General features: G+C 38.9%; 1 protein-coding gene across 1 annotated transcript in view; it reads right to left on the bottom strand.

Annotated features, from left to right (window-relative positions):
* ADGRA3 (adhesion G protein-coupled receptor A3) overlaps positions 1-12,131 on the bottom strand; it is a 128,151-nt gene that overhangs the window by 38,405 nt on the left and 77,615 nt on the right. The gene's annotated exons all lie outside the window — the stretch shown is intronic.

Here is a 12,131-nt window from a genome sequence, read left to right as displayed (position 1 = left end):
GACTAATGCATCCAGCACAACTGTCTCTCTCTACTCTCTAAAGCACTGCCACCTCATCCAATTAAAAATAGTTTATGGACTTCTTAATGCCTCTAACATAATATATCACAATCTTTTCCTTATTTTATTTCCAAGGTAAACATCTTGAGGGCAGAGACAACACAATGTCTTACTTAGATTTATACCCTTATTCACTCGTAGAACTCCTGGCATAAAAGCCAATAGCTACACAGTTCCATTTACTCACTGACTATTTATTGAGGACCAAGGTGAGCCAGACACTGTCCGGAGCAATGGAGATACAGCAGTAAGAGAAACATACAAGACCTATTAGGGAGCTTATAATCTTTGAGGAAAATGCAAAACAAGTACACACACTTTTTTAAAGTGACTAAGTTGTGATAACTGCAAAACTACCAGAGCGATACATAGTGAAGAGAATGGAATTTAATCCACTCTATTTTAATGGACTCAGACATTTCCAAAGAGCATTTCCCCCCAAATCTAAGACTTTAACAAGATCAACTGAGAATCAGAAAGGCCTATAATCAACCTCAATACAACCCAGAGCCTATTCATTTTATACAATTCATGGAATATTAGCATCCTAGTATATATTCTATATATTCCTAACAAACAGGTATGGGAGGTGGGGGATTTCATTCTAACAGAAGCTCTTATTTCTGGAATTATAAAGGAGGCAGTGGGGGACATCTTGGTGTCTCATCCAGTTAAGCAACCAACTCTTGATTTTGGCTCAGGTCATGATCTCATAGCTCATGAGATTGAGTCCTGCACTGTACTCCACACTGACAGCACAGAGCCTGCTTGGGATTCTTTCTCTCCCTGCTTCTCCACCCTCTCAAAGTAAATAAACTTTAAAAAAAAAAAAAAAGGGCACTGACTCCAATATGCCAATTACTGAACACGTCAATCAGCTATTTATACAGCAATTTGAATAGTGACTGCCAGCTTTTGCCAAGAATTCAGAGTAGCGGGAATAAATTGGCTAAGTTTGTGTCTATTATTCCTACCTATTGTGATTTTAAATACGCTCTACAGCTATCAAAGAAATTCCCATTGGCTCAAACACCAAAACGCTAATGTATAAGAAAACACAGATACTACAGAAATAAATATATGAGGTATTTATAGATTAGCACCATGACAATTCAACTTGTCTCATACTTTTTTCAAGTTTTAAACACATGGACTTTATGAAGATCCCACATGAGACCTGACAGATACATCAGCCCCACTGAAAAACTGTAATTATTGCATGATCAAAAAGCTGCTGCTATGGCCCACCAGATTATGACAGTAATGGAATTTAATGTGTGCTAATAACTGTAAAGAAAAGAAATATCTCTAGGAAGGTGTATAGCTAGCAAGAGTGATTGCTTTAGCTGAGAATAAGCTGTCTTTCTCATTACTTCATTCCAAATGGCTAAGAACTCGGGAAAGGGATTTGTTGCCAAAAGAGCCCCCAATACTCCCCAGAGCAGGTAATCACAAATTGCTGTAAACTTCTGTAGCTCAGTTATGGAAGCAGTTCTGAATCCGTCACAGTGGCAAAAAAGGACACAAAACAGGTAACAGTGCATGAAAAATTACATTGGATTAAAAAAGTATTCCTAAAATCTGACATACCAAGATAGTCTGGCAACTGCAAGGTGCATTAAAAAGCATTGTATCTCTCCTTGACCTCATTTCCTGAAGGCCACTCCAGCCACAAAGGGGTCAGAAGGAATCACACACCTGCTCTCCCACCTGTCACACTGAATGGATGAAGCTCAAATAAAAACATGTGGGAATGCACATTATCAAGGATAAAAAGGGTAAAGAAATGGAAATGCCACGTTAATAACAAAGAAGGCATTAAATGTCATTCGTTACAAGAATATTTCATGTTTTCAATATATGTGCTTGGAATTCTGATCAAAATCATCTGTAAATTTCATGAATGTCTGATGTGTTAGCAGAGGAAACACACAAGATAATATGTAAACTAAACTTGGTATTTAATTGTAACGTAGGAGAATGAAGACAGAATATTTATGTGCCTTCAAGTTAGACACTCCTGGGTTGAGACTTCAACTCTGTCACCCGCCACTTAAATACCCATGAGTCAATTACTGAGCCGGCCCAACACTCAGTTTGTTCACTTGTAAAATGAGACCAAGAACCCTATGAGAAGAACTCAGAAGGTTTCACACCATAGCAAATTGAGAAAATGAAAGGTATCTTCAATAAGCAACTCACACCATTTTTGAGAAAAGCCAAGGGATCTAGCCCTCCCTACCCATTTGCATTTTCGAGCACAAATCAGCAGGGGGTACCCCTGTTAAACCTCTAAGAACCAGAAATGCAAGAATTACAGACTCATGTGTGGGGCGGGGCGGTGAGCTGGGCAGTTGTTTGGGGACAGCTAAGATGGTGACAGGTGTAATGGCATGCCGTCCAAACTTGACTAGGTAATAATAACAGGAATAATAGCAGCAGCTGGTCTTAAGTTCAAGAAGCCCTCATGATGGTCTCCTAGTTACAAATTACGTATGATACTGAGGTCACACCTATCTCAAAGTGTGTTATTGCCCTGCATACTTTTAATGAAGGGATTGCTCCACTGTGAAAGCCGAGTTTTAAAAGTGTATTTATGTCCCTCAACTAGCTTCAAGGTCCTGAGTGCCTCCGGACCCCACAGTAGGCTTCTCAGCTTGCTTAGTGAAGCGGTCAATATTCAGTGAGGTCTCAACTGTGATGAGCATCAGGGCCTGTGGCAACGATGAAGCTCTGATTTTACTGTGGTCTAGCAGCGAAGAAGATAATAGGGAGTACAATGATGACCAAGGGATTTCAGGGAAACAAGTGAGAAGTGGCGGGGTCGGGGGGGAGGGAGGCTGAGAATAACACTATGTGGAATAAATGTCCCATTTATTCTTCGTTTGCTCACAAGAAGGATTTTAAGTGGCTTAGCAAAATAAAAAGGATTATTCCTTTAAATTAAGAAAGCAAATAAAGAGTGGGAAATACAGACGTTTAAGAAAAAGATACACAAGTAGGAAAATATGCATTGGGGCGTCTGGGTGGCTCAGTAGATTAAGCGTCTAACTTCAGCTCAGGTCATAATCTCGCAATTTGTAAGTTCAAGCCCCGCATCGGGCTCTGTACTGACGCCTGGAGCCTGGATCCTGCTTCAGATTCTGTGTCTTCCTCTCTCTCTGCCCTTCCTATGCTCATGCTTTATCTCTCTCTCAAAATAAATAAATGTTATAAAATTTTTTTTTAAATATGCATCAATGCACAGCTTCTATGACACAGGAAAACAATGGTGTGTTTCTAAGCAAGGGGATGAAGACAATACCACAATTATCAACAGAAAGGAGAACACCTCCTTCAGGTCAACAAAGCTGCTTTTGTGACAAATTCTTGGCACATATGAGGAACGCTACTCAAGAAAGGAGGAATTTGATGGGTGGCCCCCTCGGACATCCCTTCACACAAATGGAAAAGCCTAACTCCGGGCGCCTGGGTGGCTTAGTCGGTTAAGCGTCCGACTTTTGTTTAGGTCATGATCTCGCAGTTCGTGGGTTCGAGCCCCGCGTCGGGCTCTGTGCTGACAGCCAGCTCAGAGCCTGGAGCCTGTTTCAGATTCTGTGTCTCCCTCTCTCTCTGACCCTCCCCTGCTCACGCTGTCTCTCTCTCTCTCTCTCTCTCCTAGAAATAAATAAAAATATTTTAAAAAAATAAAAAAATAAAAAAAAAGAAAGGCCTAACTCCTCAGTCTCCCACTTCTCCCAAGGGAAGCACATTTTGTTTTTTTTTTTCTTTTTTTTTCAGATTACAGAAACCTACGTGCATCGCCCATTCTGGGAGGAAGGAGAACTGAGTACTCAGGATGATTCTCCTGCGAACAGCAAAAAATGCTGAGTGAAAACCCGTGAGAGGAAAAAAACGCACCACTGACCCGTCAGACGATAAAGACTGTTCCAGAGGCCCACAGCAAAATAGCGGCAGGACTCCAAGAAGCTCGGAGGTCGAACTCTGACGGCCGGGGCTTATGTTTTGCTTTGCAGGCAGGGCTCCGGCCCCACCAACGCAGGCCTTCTAGAGATCACTGCCTTAGGCTGATAACATAAAGAGGACACCTCCAGGGTCAGGGCAAACCAGCAAGTAAAATGGAAACTGTCTTGACCTTGGCACAAAGTAGGAGGTGAAAAATCTCTTCCCCGTCAATTTGTAAACACAGCTGATCACACAGGACTGAGGCCAGGCATCACATTATTTCTGCGGTCTAAAACACCTCAAGCTGAGAACTAATTTCAAAGCAAACCCCTTAACCTTGGTATTGCCCCAGGCACTTCACAGAAGCAAACACATATTGCACTTAATAAGGGGACATTAGACCATTCCCATGAAGATGCCTCGTCATCAATATTAATCAACACTGTTCTGGAGGTTCTTAGTAATGGACAACCAGAAAGGAAAAAAAAAAAGATACAATTTAAATAGTAGATAAACCAACTGTATTCACTGATAACGTATGTCTAGAAAATCCCACATAACCAACTGCAAAATTATGTGAATGAATTCCTTAAGGTAACCAGACACAAGGTGCACATTTTTAAAAACCATAATTAGGGAAAACTGACAATGACTAGATATTTGATCATATAAAGGACTAATGACATAACAGTATCACAGTTCTATTTTATTTTTTGTAATGCTTATTTATTTATTTTGAAAGAGAGAGAGAGAAAGAGGGAGAGAGAGACTGTGCATGTGAGTGTGTGCAAATGTGGGAGGGGCAGAGAGAAAGGGAGAGAGAAAATCCCAAGCAGGCTCTACCCCGTCAGCATGGAGACCCCACTGGGAGTTCACATTTATAAGCTGTGAGATCATGACCTGAACCAAAATCAAGAGCTGAGCGTTTAACCAACTGAGCCACCCAGGAGCTCCTCATGGTTCTATTTTAAAGTTCCTTTTATTTCAGGAAAATTACGGATGAAGTGAGACATCTAGAATGTGCTATTAAATGTTCCAGCACTGACGAAGGAAAACAAGAAAGAAAGAAGCAAGAAAAAGATAACGGAAAAGAAAAAGAATGTGGGTATGGGGAAAAAGGAAATAAGTGAATAGATGAAACACGACTAGTCAATACTGGAAAATGGTGAAGCCTGGTGAAAGGTAAAACACAGGTATTAATTATAACATTCTCTCTCCTACACTTTAGAATTTTCCAATAAAAAAGGTTTCTGGAAAGTTTTTAGGAAGTTAAGCCCAAAGTGTGTGTGTGTGTGTGTGTATATACATATGTATACATATACATATATATTTTTTAAAAGCAAGACAGGGATAGAAAATGAAGACACTATAGTGGTTCTCAAAGCTTGTGCCAAAGCCAGGACACCCAGTATCACCTCAGTAGAAATGGAAATTCTCAGGCTTCCCCATAGACATACTGAGTCAGAAACTCAGGGGGCCAGGCCACCAATCCATTTAACAAACCTTCCAGGGGATGGAGATACACACTCAAGTTTCAGAAACAATGTAACAAAGTCAGGAGAGCCATCTGGGAAAAACTTAACACTAAAGTCTGACAAAAATCAAGGAAAAAGACATTAGCAATACTGAAAACAGAACGGTTAATACAGAAGTGGTTATATTTTAAGATAAGTAAGTGAAAGAACTTGACATTTTTAAAGATCTGGCCATAAAAATGTGCCAAATGAACTTTGTAGTAAACCAGCATCAGGGTGCATGCCTCACTCAGATATTTAAAACTAGAGCACAGTAAAAAATTAAAAATTTTGGATATATATATAATTTTAAGTATGTAATTAATTATAATTTAAAACCAGAGCACAGTGAGAGGACTGTTACACATAATCTGATCTCTATATACATTCTCATCTTCTGAAATGCACATATATTATTTTCATAAGAGACACCTATACTAAATACGAAACAGACACTGAAATTGCCTGATAGATAACCTTCAGCTGCTTTAAAAAGACCCCACTAAAGAGGCACCTCAATGACTCAGTTGGTTAGCATCCGACTTCATTTCAGGTCATGATCTCACTGTTCGTGGGTTCCAGCCCCGCATCAGGCTCTGTGCTCATAGCGCAGAAACCACTTGGGATCCTGTCTCCCTCTCCTTCTGCCTTCTGCCCTTAGAGCTCACGCTCTCCCTCTCTCAAAAATAAATAAACCTTAAAAAAAAAAAAAAAAGACCCCCACTAAATACATCATTCAGATCTGAAGGCTGGAAAGCTTTCAGCATCCACCTTAAGATCACAGAGCACAGGCTTGAGCTGCCTAAACTCAATCACAGTTTAAAAAGCAATTGCTTCACAATATTTCCCCTTATGAATTATTCATAACAGAATAACTTTTTGGACATAAAGCAAAAAATCAATAAAATTATTTGTCCAACTAAGCCATATGCATTTCAGGATACCTTAGAATAATTTCATGGCAATTAACATAAAATGAAGCCCTTAAACATCATGATTTCTTTTTACTGTCCTAATAAATGGTGACAGGTACGGCCTATACTTTAACTTTCCAGAGAATCAGATAGGATGTCTGTCACTACCACAAGTAATATTACATTTATGCCTCAATTATTCAATCTTGAATATTTTTCTTCTGTTTCTCCTACTTATACTTAATAATTTGCTATCATTTGTTTCCAAAGGTAATTCATACTTTGCCTCTACTGTCATCAGTGAAAGTGACAGCAACCTCCTCCAAACTAAGTTTTTAGTTAAGTAATTAAATTTAGTTAAGTAATAAGTCTGGTGACTTTTTTTCTTTCTTAAAAAAAGAACCTGCTTCTTAGCTTCTGAGATAAGAATGTTAAATTTCCTAACTTTGTGAAAATATAACCTAGCTTCCAATGATTCCACAAAAACAGTTTCACCTGTATTTTCTCACTTGTGCCCACAAACACTGCAAGTTAAAGAGGGCAAATATCATCCCCCTGTTTTAAGAATAAAGGAAGGGCCCCAGGTTAATAAGTAACTCATGAGACACTATATACTTCTGGTCCTCAACAAGATGCTTCTAATCTGAGAGCACACCAAAGTGAAGACTATCCTCTGGACATAGCACTAAACACGGGGGAATGCACAATTCTGGGCACCATGTTACTCTTCCCGAGCTGGGAGGTGGACAGAGCTCCTTCAGGCCAAAACAGGGCAGCATGGGAATAAACAGACATTATGTATTGGCCATATATTTCTCAACGTCCACATTCCAGAAGAGATTCCATTTATTCCCAGGACTCAAACCATTGCCACTTCCATGAATGATTTCTCATCGTGTAGCAGCCAACCTGTGATTATAATCAAAACGGAAAGCAGCACTACCACAGAGCCAGAATCCAGACAGCCTCTCCCACCACTGGAAAAATTTACCATGGGAAGCAGGCTGTGGTCCAGAGAGTCCATCAAAGTAGCAAGATGGTGCTTGAGAAAACTGTAGTCTGAAGTTCAGAGAGCAACAATGAAATGTTATCTCAAGTGGTCCCTTGACCTGAGTCCCAGTTAAATACATGTAACTGTTTTTCTTCCTTTAGTAACTACACCCTATCAAAGAAAGCACCTAGGGTACTGGGGCTATAGTTCCAAGTTGCAAAACTTATCACCAAAATGCAAGATACTAAGCAGTGTCCCAAAGTGGAAAAAAAAAAGTTCCTTGGTTTAAATGATGTAGAAAAACTAGGCACAGTATTTACCTTATAACATTATTAATGAATCTGGGAGATCCTACATCAAGAAATATGTTAGACTGTGTGTTCAGTCCAGTGTTTCCCCACAACCGTATATGGAATACTTTGGAAAACCACGACAGGGCAACACTACTAGAAAGTGAATGTGAGGGGCACTTGGGTGGCTCAGTCGGTTAAGCATCTGATTCTTCATTTTGGCTCAGGTCATGATCTCACAGTTCATGAGGTTAAGCCCCTCACTGGGCTCCAAGCTGACAGTGTGCTGATAGAGCAGAGCCTGCTTGTGAATCTCTCTCTAACCCTCTCTCTCTCTGCCCCTCCCCTGCTCTCTCTAAACAAAGAAACGAACAAATCTTTTTTTTTTTTTTTTTAAGTCCACAAAGCAGAAAACTTCCTGATTATACAGATAAGACTTCTGGGTTCTGTTTTCAGCCCTGCCCTAACCTAGCTATATATAAACTCAGGCAAATCATTTAATTTTCTTTGGGCTTCATTTCTTTTCTTTTTTTTTTAATATATTTTTTTTAATATTTGCTTATTTTTGAGAGACAGAGCAAGAGCAGGGGAGGAGCAGAGAGAGAGGGAGACTCAGGATCTGAATCAGGCTCCAGGCTCCGAGCTGTCAACACAGAGCCCGGCACAGGGCTTGAACCCACAAACTGTGAGATCATGACATGAGCTGAAGTTGGACAAATAAGCGACCGAGCCACCCAGGCACCCCAAAATATACTCATTTTCAAAGTCACTAAATTTTCCTAACTTGCGTATTACAATCATTTGGAATTTGAAAAAAGTTCCTAAAAATGGTTTCTTTTTCCAGGACATTACAAAAGAAATTAAGCAATTTAATACAAGATCTGGGTGACTAAAACTCACAATAAGGATGGCTTTCCTTGCCAGGGAAGTTAACCCATGGCCCCATGTACTCCTGAATGTGGTATCCAGTCCAGACCATATCTAGGAAGACTGACCAGAGAATTTAGGCAACCGCGAAGCCTCAGATGGGCAGGCAACCAAGTCAGCAGTTCTCAGCCAGGGCCACAAGCCCTTATCCCCATACTCAGAGCTCTAGTAGCTGCCTATCCCAAAAGATGATAATAGGGGTGCCTGGGTGGCTCAGTTGCTTAGGCATCCAACTTTGGCTCAGGTCATGATCTCACAGTCTGTGGTTTCCAGCCCCATGTTGCGCTCTGTGCTGATAGCTAGCTCGGTGCCTGGAGCCAGCTTCAGATTCTGTGTCTCCTTCTCTCTCTCTGCCCTCTCCTGCTCATGCTCTCTCTCCCTCTCTCTCAATAATAAATAAACATTAAAATAAATAAATAAAGTTCAAGAGATGCTAATAGCAGGTCCCACTTGTCCAAGGCCATTACCAGCAGACACACCCAGAAACCCAAAGAGAGCTAACTGGTGAAAAAAACAAACCCGTTAAGTGTAGAAGAGGAACCCATTACTCAAATGCATAAATAAGGAATCAAGGATCATGAAAAGTCATGTAAATATGACACCACCAAAGGAAACTCATTAAGTTCCAATAACCAAGGATCCATGAACTGTCAGACAAAGAATTTAAAATAATCCTCTTAAGGAAGTTCAGTGAGCTACAAGAAAACAGAGACACCACTAAATAAAACTTGGGAAACAATACATAAATAACACAAGAAGCCTGACACGAAAACAGCAAACAAACAGAAATCCGAGAATTGAAAAATATAAATAATTAAGGAAGGAAACAGAGTTTCAAAAGTAGACTCAGCCACAGCAGAAAAAAGAATCAACAACTTGGGGGGCACCTAGCTGGCTCAGTCGGAAGAGCATATAACTTTTGATCTCAGGGTTGTTGCCCCAAGTTGGGTGTAGAGATTACTTAAATAAATACAACTTGAAAAAAAAAAAATCAATAATGGGAGAGGAGAGAACACTGGAAATTACAGAATCAGAGAAGCAAAACTGGAGTGAAACAGAATGAAAAAAGCCTACAGGAATTACGGGACACAATGGGGAAGGAAGCAAAACAATATTCACATTATGGGAATTCCAAAAGGAGAAAAGAAAGAGAAATGGAGAGAAAGTATACTTAAAGCAATAACATATGGGGCACCTGGGTAGTTCAGTCAGTTAAGTATCTGACTCTTGATTTTAGCTCAAGTCATGATCTCATGGTTCACAGTTCATGAGATGGAGCCCCACATTGGGCTCTGCACTAACATGCAGAGTCTGCCTGGGATTCTCTCTCCCCTCTCTTTCTCTGCTGCTCCCCAACTCTCTCTCTCTCTCAAATAAACATTTTTATTTTATTTAAACGTAGTGTAAATCTTACTGGTAACAGTAAACATATAGGCATTTCATATTCTACAATATGCTAATAGTGGCACATAAGTTACTTAAAACTCTAGTTTAAAAGTTAAAAGAATATACTTAAAACAACATAACAACAATAACCTGTTACAATTTACATTTAAAAAAATATTTTAGAAGCCATGGATGGGGCTTCTACTCCTGACCCCAAGGTCAAGAATCACATGCTCTACTAAGGCAGAGAGGCTTCCCTACTGGTTTCTGTACCATATAAATAGTAACACTAGTAACCTAAAATCTGAGGGAGAGAAGAAGTAAAGCTGCAAGTTTACAAACTCTACTGAAGTTGTCATCAGTTTAAAATAGAGTGTGGTAAGTTTAAGATATTTTATGTGAGCCTAATGGCAACCACCCAGAAAAACCTTATACCAATTACAACAAAAAACACAATAAAGAAGTCAAAACATACTGATACCAAGAGACATCAAAACAACAAAAAAGACAGCAGGATAAGAATCATGGAATAATGGATCTACAAAACAAGCAGAAAACAATTAACAAAATGACAATAGTTAAGTCCTTAACTATCAATAATTACTTTAAATGTTAAGAAGATTAAATTGTCCAATTAAAAGACAGAGAATGGCTCAATAGATTTAAAAAAAAAAAAAAAAAAAAGACCCAACAATATGCTGACTTACTTTAGACTTTTTAAAGGCACACCTACGCTGAAAGAAAAGGATGGAGAAAGACATTTTGAGCAAATGATAACCAAAACCAAAACAGACTTAAAAAGACACAGAAATCATTATACAATGATAAAGTGGTCAACGTAACAAGAAGATCTAACAGCTGTAAATATTCATGCACCCAACATTGGAACACCTAAATATATGAAGCATAAACTAACAGAACTAAAAGGAGAGACAAACAATAAAACAATAGTACTTGCAGACTTTGATACCTGACTCTCAACAATGGACAGATCACCCTGACAGAGAATCAAAAGGAAGCAGTATATCTGAACAACACTAGACACTAAAAGGATCTAACAGACAGATACAGAACATTCTACTCAACAAAAGAAGAATACACATTTCTCTCAAGTATACACAGAACAATTTCTAGAATGGACCATATATCAGGCCACAAAACAAGTCTCCACAAATTCAAGAAGACTGAGATCATAAGCAAGTATCTTTTCAGCTACAATGGCATGAAACTAGAAATTAGTGGCAAGAGGGAAAATGGAAAATTCACGAACATATGGAAATTAAACAACACGCTACTCAATAATCAATAGATCAAAGAAGAAATTAAGGGGAATTTAAAATGGTTTTTGTGGGGCGCCTGACTGGCTGGCTCAGTTGGTAGAGCATGTGACTCGATCTCAGGGTTGTAAGTTCGAGTCGAACATTTGGTGTAGAGATTATTTAAAAATACAATCTTATAAAAAAAGATTCTCGAGACAAAAGAAAATGGAAACACAACAAACATACCAGAACTTGGGAGATGCAGCAAAAGCAGTTCTAAAAGTAAAGTTCATGGCAATAAACACCTACATTAAGAAATAAGAAAGATTCCAAATAACTTCATTCTATACCTTCAGGATCTAGAAAAAGAAGAGCAAAGTAAGCTCAACAGTGGCAGAAGAAAAAAAGTATGTATATATAATGAAGATTAAAGAGAAAATAAATGAAATAGAGAACAAAAAAATAGAAAAGATTAACCAAAACAAAGAATCACTTCTTTGAAAAGAAACATCAAAACTGATAAACCCTTACACCAACCAAGGAAAAAAGGAAACTCAAATCATCAAAATTATAAATGAAAAAGGAGACATTACAACTGATATCACAGAAATTCAAAGGATCATGAGAGTACAATGAAAAACTATATGCCAACAAACGAGACAACCTAGAAGAAAAAATTCTTTGAAACGTACCACTTACCAAAACTAAATCAGATAGAAATAGAAAATCTGAATGGACCAATTACTAGTAAGAAGATTAAATCAGTAATCAAAAATATTCCTGGGCACCTGCGTGGCTCAGTCAGTTAAGTGTCCAACTTCAGCTCAGGTCATGATCTCATCGTT

This window comes from Hyaena hyaena, unplaced genomic scaffold (genome assembly GCF_003009895.1).
Source record: "Hyaena hyaena isolate Hyena2069 unplaced genomic scaffold, ASM300989v1 scaffold_278, whole genome shotgun sequence".
In the NCBI taxonomy this organism is placed as follows: Eukaryota; Metazoa; Chordata; class Mammalia; order Carnivora; family Hyaenidae; genus Hyaena; species Hyaena hyaena.
Note: the sequence above shows the minus strand (reverse complement) of the source record. Positions and strands in the feature narration are given on the sequence as shown.